The following is a 14,910-nucleotide window of genomic DNA, read 5'->3' on the forward strand; positions in this document are numbered from 1 at the left end:
TATCCATTTGACATACTTATTTCAATTATTTTCTCAGATATCATGTATACATACAGTTTTAATGTGCTTAAAGCTTATTTGTAAATCAGGATATAGAACTACTATTAGCAGGAGATGTCTAATCTCATGACTGTTTTAAGCCATGACACTTTCTGCTGTTCCATATAGATCAAGTGGACCCTCAATACTGGTTCATTCATTGGTCTTGACCTTGGTTCTGAACCCCTTTTCTAAAGCCATTGTATGACACTTCTCTGTTCCTCCAGCTTCTAACCTTGTGATTAAATTTACCTTTTAAGACATTGACTTTTTCTCTGAAACCTGTTTCTCTCCCTAAGTATGCTTTCAATTCTCCCTTGAAAATCCTATCCAATTCAATTAGATGTTGTTCCCTCCGGTAGGGTTTGCCCACACCAAAAGAGGAGGGAATGAGACTCATTTAAGGTAAACTTTAAACCTCGGGGTCTGACTGTGGTATCATGTTAGTGTCACTGAATGAGATATTGGGATTGTTATTTTCTTTGGCCTCTATTTTGTTTTCCTCACATAGAGGAAAAAAATTCCAGTCATGCCAAAGGCTATATGTGGTACTGAAATTATCCTCTGGGAGGATATGGCATTTGAAGTCAGTGATTTCTATGTGTAGGTCTTGCCTGAGTTCCCCAAAGGTCTTGAATTATGACATTTTCTACTTCTTCTATCACCCCCAGAAAAGTAACTTATAAATAAAAAGTGCTTTGTAACTATTGTTCTTATTTGTTGACACAGCTTTGTGCAAAAGAGAAAATTATTTTACAAATATCACCAAAAATTCTGACAATATCTTGCAACAGTAGCTAGAAAAAGAGGTTGTTCAAATATCAAAGTAATGCACAAGGGTCTTAACTTAGCTGAAGAACACAGTCCAACTGAAGAACATACATGAAAGCCCCTGTATCCAGTTTCTCTTCTTCCCAAATGTTGAACATCTGCATCAACTACTTCCAGACCCCCTGTAAGAGTCTTAAGAAACAGTTTGAAATGTCTCTAAACTTTACATGACTGGCTAGCCCTTTCAGCCGTTAAGGTCAATTTTTAAAATCTTGCTACAGATTCTCAGGGCTGACCACACATACCCCACTGGTTTTGGCAAAGATCCAGTGAGTCCTGTTGTGCCCACAATCCCACACGTATTTGTCTTGTCAGTGACTCGGGCCCTATCAAATTCTGCACAGAAGGAACCAAAGTATTCATTAAACTTTAAAAATAGGGATCCCTGGGTGGCGCAGCGGTTTGGCGCCTGCCTTTGGCCCAGGGCGCCATCCTGGAGACCCTGGATCGAATCCCACGTCGGGCTCCTGGTGCATGGAGCCTGCTTCTCCCTCTGCCTGTGTCTCTGCCTCTCTCTCTCTCTCTCTCTGTGACTATCATAAATAAATAAAAATTAAAAAAAAATAAATAAACTTTAAAAATAAATAAATAAATACTTTAACATTTATGTCTCAAGTAAGTATTTTCATTTATTTTTGAGGAGAAAAATACAAAGGTTGAGCTAAAATATTACTATTTAGAAAGAGCCACTGAAATTCAGAGCTTCATTAACATTTGGAATGGAAAGCAGGGTTCTAAAACATTTCAAGCAGGCAAAAGTGAAGGTTGTTTTCCAAAAAAGCTAAACATTGTGTAAGTACTGAACACTCCTCTTAAAAACCCAAAGTCTCATTTCCTTATTTGGTCCCCTGCTGTTTGAGGCCTTAGAGCCTCTTATAAACATATACTTGTGAGTTTTGCCCTCTAACCCTTCAAACCTTGTTACTATTCTCTTACTGCTCAAACTATTCTCCTGCTTCCTCCCTAAATGTCCTCTTATCTAAAAAATTTTTTCTCTCCCTCAGAGAAGTACTAGAATTGAGGATTCAAATATTAATCTTTGTCCACTGCATTTCACCAAAATCTTTTTTAGTTTATCATAAATTTCTCTTTTGCTTTTCAGAATAAAACACAGTGGAGGAGTACTCGTCATTGACTCCTTGAGACAGTGGTTTACAGTATTATTATTTTTAAAAAGAAAAGAAAATGACACAAAATTTATCTGGTGCATTGGTTTAAAATAGCAGGAAACTACTTCAATTCATATATGGTTTATTTCATATTATGTGTTTCCAATCCATCTCATTTGAGTACTAGTAGAACACCTTCTTTTTATTTATTAATCTTCAGCATGCGTTGATTAAAAAAAATAAATTTTAAACACTAAAAAGAACATTCCTCCTGCAGTTAATTCCTCCCAACATCCCTAAATTATGCAATTATAAAAACAAACTGATAAAAAGAATATTATATTGTAAGAAAACAAACCTATAGATCTATAAAGTGAATTACAAGATAAGGTTTCTGTATTCCCAAAGGCAAATGATGCTGGGGAATTTTTTTCAATCGAAATTACACTTAAATAATTCACATTACCTGCTTTTAGGGGATTTCAGCTCAGGTATAAAGTATTAATTTTTGATGCTTCAAGTTGTATTTCCACGTATCATATTATGACAAAATATTTTATACCATATGAGGTGGATTCATACTGTTTTTAAGTATTGGCTTGAATGGATAAATTTCTTTAGTGATTTTTCACTTTATAATAAAAAATAGAACTTCTTCATAGGCAATGAAACACTTTCATCCTGAAATTTGTGTTACCATCACCAAATACTTGACTTTCAAAATATCCACTTATGCCCTTCTGGATTAGATAGTGGCCTTTCTCATTTTCTTTTAAGGATATGTTTAAGAGACAGCATAGCAATATAGAAAAATCATTGAACTAAGCGTCAGAAGACCTGGTTTCTATTCTAGATTCTTCCACTCATTAGAGAATCCAATATTTAACATATTTCTTCATGTTATCATCTAAGGGGATTGGGTCAGCTATTCCCAAATACTGTTTTCAATTTTAAAATAACATGGCTCTAAAAGTATTCCCCATCTCACTATACCTAAAAATACAGTGAAATAATCTCAACCAGCTTTCCTATCATTTAATTCGTCACCATTCACATCTACTTAACCTCTAGATCCTACAATATTTTCCTAAGTATCATATATCAAATGCTGACAACCCGCAAATTTCTTTTGCCAGATTTTTCTCCTGCTGCCAAATCTCTCTTCAAAGAGGCAGAGGGTTGGACTTTGGACCAAATACTAACTGCTTTCCAGGGAATATGATTAATTTCAATTTTGTGATTAATCCAAACATGCATCTTATGATAAACATTCAATTCAATTAAGTAAAAATTTCATTAGCTTTTTCCATGAATCCAACACTGCTCTTGACATTTGCATCATCCTTCATTTTAAAGCACCAGCACATGCATTTTGTTGTATGCATATATCTACCTTTACTTTTTCCATGATGAAACTTCACAAACCCAGAGCACTTGGACTTGGTGGGAGGGGGGAGGGCATAGTGTCTTCAAATGTAGAATGATATGAATAGTAGAATACTGTCATTTCCAGTAGTTCTAGGGTGAAAAAGAGAGTACCAGGAAGTTGGCTATTTCCCAAGCAATCAAGTGAAACATGTCAGCATTAAGTAGAAGACTCAGAAACCACATAAACATTCTTGTCCATTCTGTAGACTGACTGAGAAATTGCTTCCGGTGACTAGGAAGAGGCCCATTTAGTCCACTCACATTCCACTTCCTTTTAATCAGTTTTTTTGAGGTATAATTTGAAAACAATAAAATGTACCCATTTTAATTGTATACTTTGATGAGTTTGACGAATATAAACTCTCATGTTCCTACCATGCAGTCAATATAAAGATCATTTTCATCACTCTCCCAAATTAATGTATGCCTCTACCCATTCAGTCCCTTTTCCTCACCTCCTAACCCAGGCAATTTGCCTTCCATGTAACAATTACAATTTGTCTTTCTTGGGTTTCATATAAAAAGAATCATATGGTATGTTCCTTTTTGTGTTCCTAGATTCTTTTGTTCTCTGTAATACTTTGAAATTCAAGCAAGTTGCTGTGTTTACTGCAGTTCCTTTCAATGCTAAATAGCATTCCATTGTATGGATGTACCACAACTTCTTTATCCATTCACCAATTGATGGGACAGGAGTTGTTTCCAATGTTTATACTATAGCAAATTAAACTCTTATAAACATTCACACACAAGTCTTTGTGTGAATATGTTTTCATTTCTCATGAGTAAATAACCAAGGGTAGAATTACCAGATCATATGTAAGTACACTTTTAACTTTATAAGAAAATGCCAAACTGTTTTCCAAAAAAAGTAGTACCATTATATAGCCGCAAGCAATATGTGAAAGTTCTTTCAGTTACCAAGATAGTAGTGCTGAAGACTCTAATTATGTTTCACTTCTATTTATAATCTAACTTATTTGTATTTGCAAATGACTGCAATATAGTGCAATGGTGAAGACCATAAACTTAGAAGCCAAACTAGAGAATTTGAGTGTTTGGAATAGAAAATATTAAAACAAAGTAAACTCTATTAAAAATTTCATAATGACATTACTTTTTATATTTGCCACAAAAAAGATAGTACATTGCACATACACTCTTTCCACAAGTATGTTTTGAAAAAAACTTTTCCCGTTAAGTAATCAATAAATTACCTGCTTCTTAAGATATGCTTTATAGTCAGTACAAAGATTCTCCTCATTTCAGTATTTTAGAAACAAGAGGTAGCTATTTTTAATATGCTTACACTCTTAAAGTTTAACTTATATAAATGTAAAAATCTTCCAGCAGCCCAGGTGGCTCAGCAGTTTAGCGCTTCCTTCAAACCAGGGCATGATCCTGGAGACACGGGATCGAGTCATGCATCGGGCTCCCTGCATGGAGCCTGCTTCTCCCTCTGTCTGTGTCTCTGCCTCTCTCTCTCTCTCTCTCTCTCTCTCTCTGTCTCTCATGAATAAATAAATAAAGTCTTTAAAAAAAAATCTTCCTCCTTAGGAAAAAAGAACTAGTACGCATAAAGAATTCTACTTCCACATTAGCTTGTGACCACCTCTGGGGCAATATCCATATAATTCCTCATTTTTTCTCTTTGGGATAAGATGTGGGACAGGAAGCAAAGGTTCATTAAATGACTTAATAATGAATGAATGAATGAATGAATGAATGAATGGGGCTCCTTTTGTATCCTGTACCACTTTCTATTTTATATTGTCTTCGAGTATTTCGTCTCTCTTCCTGAATTAACAAATCTTTCAGGGCAAAAACAATATGATCTATTTTTACATCCTTTACCACAGCCTATCCCAATGTTTATTGTTGAAATAAATGAGTAAAACTCTTTTAAAAAGCTTTTGAATTCTACCTAGGCTTTTGTGGAAATGAGAAGTTTCAAATAAGGAATATCCACTATTTCATTATCAAAAAAATCTACAAGCATGTCAGACCTTAGGTACACCTCATCATTTATAGTTCCCCCCACACACACAAAAAAATGACTGGAGCATTCTGTCTATAAAAATGCATGTGCCACAGGAAGGGGCATTGTTTGTTGTGTTCACTGCTTTCTACTTAGTGTCTGAGCACTTGATTTATACCCCTTAAATGAATGAATCCAGAGATCAGCCTTCCAACATCTGTTTAACAATCTTTTAATGGATATTTTATCTCTAATTATGTGCCAAGTGTTGTCCTAAGCACTGAGGAAACAGTGATAGATTTATTCTCTGCCCCCATGAAGCTTATATTCTACTAATAGAAACACAGAACATATATTCTAGTAGGTGGATAACTAACCAAGCAGAAGGTGGTAGTGCTTTAAAAAAATTAGGTTACCAAGGAGAAAACATCAAGGGTCAGAAGGCAAGAAGATTAAAATATAGTTTCATCAGTGGAGGTCTCTCTTTTAATGAATGCAATATCTGAGCAGAGAGACTTAGAGAAAAAAGGGAGATCTTCATGATTTTGCTCAAGAAGGAGCCCTCTGGGCAGAAGGAATAACACATGGAAAGGCCCTGATGTAGAGGTGCATTTGGTAGATTCCAGAAATGACAAGGGGGCCTGTGTGGTTGGTCCAGTGAAAGAAACTGAGAAGGAGAGGAAGAAGGGTATTTTAAAGCTTTTATTAGGACTCTTTTTACCCTGAGTGAGATGGAAAGCCATTAGAGAGTTTTGAGCAGAAGGAAATGATCTGAAAATATCACAAAAATTTATGACCATGTGACCACACTGTTTAGTCTTAGACCCTTCTCATGGCCTTGGAAGTGACCTGTTTCAGGAAGAAACAGGTTTCATTAGTTCCACTATAAATATGCCTTTAGATTTCCCTCATTTTAACAGGTTCCCTCCCTGGATGCTTTACAAATAATTTATAGGGAGGTCAAGGATAGAGGCATGAAATATTGCTAGACAACTGCAATATAGGCAAGGGATGATGGTGGCTCAAACCAGATAAGGGTGGTAGCAGTAAATGTGGTGAGAAATGAGTGGTTGCTTAGATACATGTGAAAAGTGAGTTGATAGAATTTGTTGATGGATTAAAATATAGGTTTTGGGAGGAAAAAAATAGTCAAGGATGACAACAAGGTTCATAACTGAGTAACAAGAAAATGGAAGTGCTGTTTAGTTAGCAGTAGAATGAAAAAACTATAGGGTAGTAGGACTGCCAGGTACTACTAAAAACTCACTTGATGTTTATGTTTATGTATTCTAAGTAAGAATATATTATTATTTTCCTTTGTTCATTTATTTTGTTTCTTAGTGAAATCATATGGTGTTTACCTTTCTCTTATTTCACTTAGCACATATCATCAAGGTCCATCCATGTTGTTGCAAATGGCAAGATCTCATTCTTTTTTATGGCTGAATAATATTCCATTGCACATAGATATCACATCTTCTTTATCCATTCATCTATTAATGGATACTCAGGCTGTTTCCATACTTTGGCTTTTGAAAAGCTGCAATAAACATAGGGGTGCATGTATCCCTTTGAATTAGTGTATTTTGGGGGGTAAATATCCAGTAGTGCAATTATTAGCTAAGAGGGTACTTTTATTTTTAACTTCTATAAGAACCTCCATACTGATTTCTACAGTGGCTGCACCAGTTTGCATTCCCACCAATAGGGTAGAGAGAATTCCTTTATCTCCACATCTTTGCCAACACTTCTTGTTTCTAGCCAATCTGACAGGTGTGAGGTAATATCTCATTGTAGTTTTGAAAAAAAAAACTCACTGTAGTTTTGACTTTCATTTCCCCGATGATGATCTTTTCATGTGCCTGAGTATTTCTGCATGGTTTGCCTTCCATAAACCTTAGTTTATTTTCACCCATGATATTCCCTAATGCTGTAATAGTCTGGAGAATTTGATACACAGAAATTCCACACAAGCAGTTGTCAGCATAGAGGACACTGGAATTGGCACTATCATTTCTTCATTTATTCTATTGGTACATGAATTTAGCATCTACTATGTGCCATGAATTTTATTATGCCCTATGCACATAAAGATCCTGCCCTTGAGATCCTTTAACTCATAATTCCAACTTAATAAAATGGCTGCTATGATGGAATTATGTAGACAGCACTCTAGAGATCCAAAAGAGGGTATGCCTAAGACTTCCCAGAGGTGAGGAAGACACCCCTAGGGAAAAGAGCATTTTAACTGTATCTTAAAGGGTTAGTTATAGCAGTTTTCCAGGCATACAACATGATGGACAAGCATTTCCAAAGAGAGCAACAGCAGCAAGTTCAAAGGCATAGGAACATTTAAAAGCCTGGCAATGGAGGAGACAGATGAGAGTTGCCAGATGTTAAGAAAGTACATACAACTGAGAAGAAAAATGCGTCAGGGGGCTGAAAAGGTGAAGAAGGGACAGATCAGATTGTGATTGATCTGCAGGGCTCTAGGATGGATGGATTTTTTTTTAATATTATTCATTTGTTTGAGAGAGATAGAGAGCATGGAGGGAGGGGCAGAGGGGGAAGGAAGAGAGAATCTCAAGCAGGCTCCCACTGAGTGCAGAGCCAGGTGTGGGGCTTGATCTCAAGACCCTGAGACCATGACCTAAGCCAAAACCAAAAGTCAGATGCTCAACTGACTGAGCCACCAGGCAACCCAAGGATAGATTTTATTTATCAGGCAAAGAATATGATTTGTAAGTGTGTGTACAGTGTGGAAGAAAGAAGAATAATAGAAATAGGGCCTTGCCTCTCCCTAACCCATCTTTTCATTTTCATTTCCATCCCCTTCATTTAAGATAGACACTTTGCTCAAAACTAAAATGTGGACCATGCCTCTGCTTGGATTATGAATTGAGAAAGAGACTCAGTCTTTCATTTCTCCATGCCTGGTACTTGGTAGCACTGCTGCCCACTGAAGCGGACCCATACCGTCTCGTCAGTATTTGTTGGGCATGATGGGAAATATTCACATTTCAACCCTATGCAGCAGAAGGGAACTATGACAATCGAGAAATTATGGAGGCAAATGCTGATTATGACAGCCATGCATTTCTCTGCATATTTTTTGTCACTATTTCCCAGAACTGGAGATTTCTCTTTCTTTAAAGAGAGAGTTTGTGAGAGCTCACTAGTTCTGTAAGAGTCATTTCTGTGTATATGTTTGTTTTAGTCAGGATAAAGAACCCACTTCTGAGGCCCTGAGAAGTGTTTCTTACACTCTCTGGTAGGTTCTAAGCTACCTTGAACTTCATCTATTATTCTTCAATAACAACTTTCCATCTCATGAGAGTGGAAAGCAGGAAGGCTCACTAGAATCAATGACCAGGTAATTGAACCATCAGGACCTCTGTTTTGCATGATGCTCTAGCTTTGAGAATACTTGTTAGCAAATTTGCTTTTGCTAAAAGAAACCAAAGTGATTCATAAAATGAAATTCTGGAGGGTCATGCATAGAGGCCAAAGTGGTTTGGATTTTATGTTTTCCGTCTCCCAGGTATATTAGCAAAGTTGTTGACAAAAAGTGAACACTTAAACCAGAAAGGAAATTTAATATGAAGCTGTCTTAGATGCAAAGGCACAATAGCTAAATAATATCTTGTGCAGCTATAGGTCTTTTAATGCAGCCCTCTTTATTGAAAAAATAAAATGTTTTTCTCTAAGAATGTTTGTGTGGCACAAATATTGTATTTTGTGGTACATTTAGGTCACATCAGAAATTACTGTTTTATTCTGAAAATGAAAACTGAATGAATCTCAGCTGGCCATTTGTTAAGAAGAAAACAAAGCACCATTTTTTTAATCTTTTTAATGGAGAGCACCACATCGTCAATTTTTCTGCAGAATATATGAAATAGTTTATTACTTGTATGCTTCTGAGAGCAGATGAGGGAGAAGTAAGATTTGATAACTCAACTTTATGTGAACCAATCTGCCTTGCCTAGACAGAGGGAAGCAGAGTTTTATAGGATTTTCCATGGGCTGCTACCAAGTGGAGTCACTCACGAGTGCTTTCTGACCTGTAATAATTTATGAAATTTATTGCTACTTAAGCTTGCCGGGACAAGTTTTGGCCGTTAAAAGAGTAAATAATTTATTTGCAGATTATAGCAAGGTCATCTTAAATACTTCATCAGGAGAAGGAGATGTGATTGCATCATCTCTCTGACCAAACTGCACATCCCGTTGGGTGAAGCCCAGGGCTCCTCCAGAAAGGGGCTGCAGCACTGTAGCAGATTAGTAGAAGTGATGCAGTCTGAGTTGAGTAGACCAGGTTATGCCATTAACCAAATGATACCAGTGATGTTCCTAGAACACAGCTCTCCTCTGCCAGGTAGGAGGAGCTTGAAACTACCTGCAGGGAGAAACTAGACTTGGGCTGGGCCTCCCCGGCAAGGCTCAAGACTACACCTCTCAGCTTTGCTCAGGACAAACTGAGAATGTGTCCGGTGAAGAAAAAGCCTGGAAATGAAGGGAATGAAGAGAAATCCATAGCCAACTAGTGGGAGTTTCCTTCTGACAGGCAGAAAACAAACTGAGTCTCAGAATCAAGGTTTCTTCAGCCAGGAGGTGAACTGGAAAGCACTCTGGAGATCGGGAGGCATGACGGGAACTAGCCTCTTTATCATGAAGAGTGGAAAGCAGTAGTTGGGGAGGCAGCTGCTCTCTTTAGCAGCCCCCCAGACCCCACAAGCAATTATAAGATGATTTCAGCAAATATTGGTGATGGTAGCCTTTATTTCTTTTGAAGGTAACTACATCTTTTGACATATCTTAAATCATGAGAGGGGTTTACGTCCTATCACTTTTTCTGTATCTCAGCAGTTCCCTAATGCTGGACTCTCTCTCTCTCTCTCCCCCCCCCCCCCCTTTTTTCTTATGTTGGATTCAATACAAAAACACTGATGGCTCAGTAAATGCATGAGTTACTTTTGGTAACAGGTGAAGATTATTCTCCTGGTGCACAGATAAATTTAATAGTTTCTATTTGAACTTTCTCTTTTTTGCTTTTGTTAGTTATATGCTGTTATAATTTTCATCAACTTATTCACAACCTTTTCTTACACTGCATTTAATATAACATTACAATTCTTAAGGAATAGAAATCCAGAAATTACAAAAATCATATAATTTGAATCTAATTTCACTACTGTATATATTGACAGCATATCAAGATTTAGTTATTTTTTAAACTAAAATCAGTAAAGCCTCACGCTTGGGTTCTGATAATAATTTGTTAAAGGTTGAAAGGAATATTTTCACATTTTATCAAGAAATACAGGCACAAAGAATCAGTTAATCCTCTTTGAAAGTATATCACTTAACATTATAATTAAATTCAGATTCATTTTAATTCATTTATTCAACAAGCATTTATTAAACCCCTATTGTGTGCTTGTTACTCTGCTGGCATTGAAATATTTTTAAAATTATACATAATAATCCCATCAAGAAACTTTTAGTTTATTAGAGGGTTATAAGACATGAGCATAATTAATTTTGAGACAAAGTAGAAAGTGATGTGTTATAAGCAAGTATAAGTAAATGCCAATGGGAATGAAGAGAGAGAATATTTGCAGCCAGAGAAAGCTTTATAGGAGATGTAACTTTGAGTTGGACTTTGAAGGATGAATAAGGGCAAAGGCACTCCAGGTAAAGGGATGAACATGAGCAAAGACACAGATGGGAAGTTATGGGTTGTGTTCACTGCTAGGGTAGAAAGTAAGGCAGATTTTATGTATACTCTGTCTTCATGGCTGAGTTTCTCCAGTTACTGGCAAATTCTTTGTATTAGGCAATTTTGAGGTGAGACTTAAGATGGTGGTCATATGCCAAAGTAATTTCTTATTAAGATATTAATTAGTGTAGTTATATCCTTTCCTGTGGAGCTTTGGTTTTGCCAAGAGACTTTAGGTGTGTAAGTAGGAAAAGCAGAGTTACTATGAATGAGGGAAGATGGAACACACCCAAAGAATAGAGAAAAAAGATGTGATAGCACAAACAATGCACAGAGCTTATTTTTACCTTTTCTTTTGTGATACCCAGAAAAACACATACATTTCAAATGCAAATTTAGTTCTGCTCTAGTACTGACACTTTGTACTGATGTGTTATATTATCTTAGGTGATCCTTTCTATGCAGAATTTCTATTTGTCTATTTTGCTTGATAACTCCAAACTCTACTGAGGCTTTCAAGTTTCAGAGTTTTTTTTTCCTCCTCCATTTGAACCAAGAAATAAATTTTGCTAGGAAAAGTGAGAACTCATTTTATATTGATTTTTTTTTCTTTAAAATCACATTCTTCTTTTCGTAGCTCTCAGGAAATTAGGATAACGATAGCTTGCATCTCATCAACTAGCTCTTGGGTAAGTTGGCCAAATCAGGAATATGTTGGCACAGAATTACTAAGGATTTTATTACCTATGAATTTCATAGGAAAGGATTTCTTTGACAATAATATTTTGAATAACAAGAACCACTATCACCACCGACAGCAAATGCTATTTGTGCAATACATTAGAATAAATAAATTGAAGCTATGATCATGTATGTTCCCAGCAGAAAGATGAAAATGGCCATTGATAAAAATCCTTAAAGACAGGTAGTTATGTAAAATATGAACAGTAAGTAGATGGTATCCAATTAAAGTATGTTTTAAAGCCCAAAGGGAAATCTGACTGCCTAAAATGAGGAAATGGAATTAAATACTCCACTAGCCAAATTTTATAGAAAAATCTTAAAGAAAGATGTTTGCGTAATAGTAATATAATTCAAGCTATTAACTAGCAATAAGGTTCACTTCACTGTTTTTGGTTATTCAAAAATGTCCTAAGTTTAGTCACCGAAGTTGACAGGCTTATTTGTCCATGTGATTCTAGCTTATGTTAGGAAATGTGATTTTAATTTTCTCTTCCATTTCTGTGACTTCTCTCCTCTTACAAATCTCTTCTTTTTTTTAAAAGATTTTATTCATTTATTCATGAAAGACACACAGAGAGAGGCAGAGACACAGGGAGAGGGAGAAGCAGGCTCCCTGCAGGAGCCCCATGCAGGACTTCATCCCAGGACTCCAGAATCACGACCTGAGCCAAAGGCAGATGCTCAACCACTGAGCTACCTAGGCACCCAATCTCTTTCCATTCTTCTGTCTCCCCTCCCCTTCTTTAACATTCAAACTCATTTTCCTAGGTCTTCACTCTCACAGAAAAAATTAGTTGAAGAAGTTCATTTAATATGTCTTAGTACTCTTTCTAGGAATGTTTGCATTTTGTATACAATAAAAATGTCTGTGTGTGTGTCTGTGTGTGTGTGTGTATGTTTTGGTCTGTTTTGAAACTTCAGCCATTAATGATGGTAGGGAGTCTTCATAGGTAGTCTTCTGTATGCTTTCAGACCATACCCATAGGAAGTGCCTTGCCCATTTGGTGGATGAGGCCAATTGTTCTAGTGTGTGGCTAGAATTTTGAGGAAGACAGGTGAGCACAGATAAAATATCAACCAGGTAGTTTTTCTTCAACATCATTGACTAAGAAAATTCTGGATTTCCCATGGAAAAAAAAGGCACTATCCATCCTATGTCTTATTCCCTTGAGGCCTCCACCAATAGCAGTTTTCTCTAGGAAAACACAACTTAGAGTACTTCCAACCCCCAAATTGCACCATCTAATTAGGTTTACATCCTCCAAAGGCAAAGACCTATTGCTGGCAGCAATTTCTCAGGGTGCAACTGTTTCAACAGGAATGTGGAGTTGTTGGTGAGACACTATATATAGCAGCTAGGTGCATTTTGACCTGTCACCCCTGCTTCAGTTCAAGGATTACTTGATAAAATTGTTTGTTGACACCTATGGGACTACTCATGGGAATTTCAGCTTTTAACATTAAAACTCTGGAATTAGTTAAAATATATAGAATGCTTATTCTATAGATGAGCAAAGAGAAGTAAAATAGGAATGAAACATAATTGGCTAGCAGTAAGAATGAGGTAACATAAGGGTTATGAACAGGGACCTTGGTATTGGGGGTTTAGTTCTTATTCCTACTTTTTAGCTATTGACATTCAGTAAGCAGCACTACTGTGAGGATAAAATTAGATAATGCACTTTATACATTAGAATATCTGGCACATAGAAGGCATACAATAAGTGGCACTCTATTGTAATGTTCTTTTACATTTTATAAGTTGCTTTTAATTGAACATTTATTCATATGTTTTGGAAAAGAACTGCCTTTCATTCTAATGAAAATCCTAGATTTCTACTTCTCAAAAATGGCTGTGTATTCTAAATTTGATATTTTTCAGCGTTTTCATGAACTTTCCTAAATATACCAAATATGATGTTTAATCATGTATGTTAACTTGGCTACGCTGTGGTACTCAGCTCTTTGGTCAAACATTAGTTTACGTGTTGCTGTGAAGGTGTTTTTTAGATGTGATTAATACTAAATCAGGAGACTATAAGTAAAGCAGATTAATTTCCATAATGTGGTGGACCTCATGCAACCAGTTAAAAGCCCTAAGAGAAAAGATTGAGGTCTCCTGAAGAAGAAGAAATTTTGCCTTCAGACTATCTTCAGACTCAAGACTGCAACAATGACTCCTGCAGGAATTCCAACCTGCCAGACTGCCCCATGGATTTTGGACCAGCTAGGTCCCACAGTCCTATGAGCCAATTCCTTAAAATACCATATTTTCTCTCTTTCTACCTCTGCCTCTCTGTCTCTCTCAGTCTCAATAGACAGAGAGATAGAGACACAGTCAGATCTATTTATCTACCTCTCTACATCCTATTGGTTCTGTTTCTCTGGAGAACCCTTATATCCCCAAGAACTCATTAGGAGGAGGGAGTTCACACACACACACACACACACACACACACATACACACACACCACTTGGAATTCTCTGGAGAAGACATTCTGAAAACAACTTGATCCAAGTGCCTCATCATTAAACCGTGAACTTCTCACAGGATAGTTCTACTTCTCGTGGTAGTTAATCAGGAGATAGAAAAGTGACTACTCAGTGTTAAAGAAAAAAGTAAACACTTCTGATAGGTATTGGATAAAAGTTTCTCACTTTACTCTTTAAATTCCAGAGGTGATTACAAAAGTTAATCACGTTTTTGGAAGGGTTCAAAATCCCTTCACCTGCTGGTTGGGACAAGGCTCCATTGTTGCTCAAATAGGTCCACCATTATCTCACAAGGACTGTTGTACTTATTTTAACCATCTCAAGTGTGCAGGTGAGAATATCTTAATAGAGTCTTGGAAGAAGCCTGAGTGAAGGAAATATAAAAATAAAATATTATTTTTCCATCATGCATGTATATTGTAAGGACTATCTGTTTGATTTTTTCATTTTTCTAAAGGGCTATGTGAAATTTTATAAAAGTCAAGATGAAATGTTTGCAAATGTTTAGAAGCAACAATCCAAGCAAACCCCTAAAAGCTTCAATAATAAAGGATAAAAAGAGTAGA

General features: G+C 36.4%; 1 long non-coding RNA gene across 1 annotated transcript in view; it reads right to left on the bottom strand.

The window, feature by feature from the left end:
- Positions 1-14,910, bottom strand: part of LOC144318516 (uncharacterized) — a 483,084-nt gene that overhangs the window by 184,645 nt on the left and 283,529 nt on the right. Inside the window, exon 13 of the long non-coding RNA XR_013384486.1 lies at positions 3,373-3,497. This is a non-coding gene — a long non-coding RNA (uncharacterized LOC144318516). The remainder of the gene's footprint in view (positions 1-3,372; positions 3,498-14,910) is intronic.

This window comes from Canis aureus, chromosome 8 (assembly GCF_053574225.1).
Source record: "Canis aureus isolate CA01 chromosome 8, VMU_Caureus_v.1.0, whole genome shotgun sequence".
NCBI lineage: Eukaryota > Metazoa > Chordata > Mammalia > Carnivora > Canidae > Canis > Canis aureus.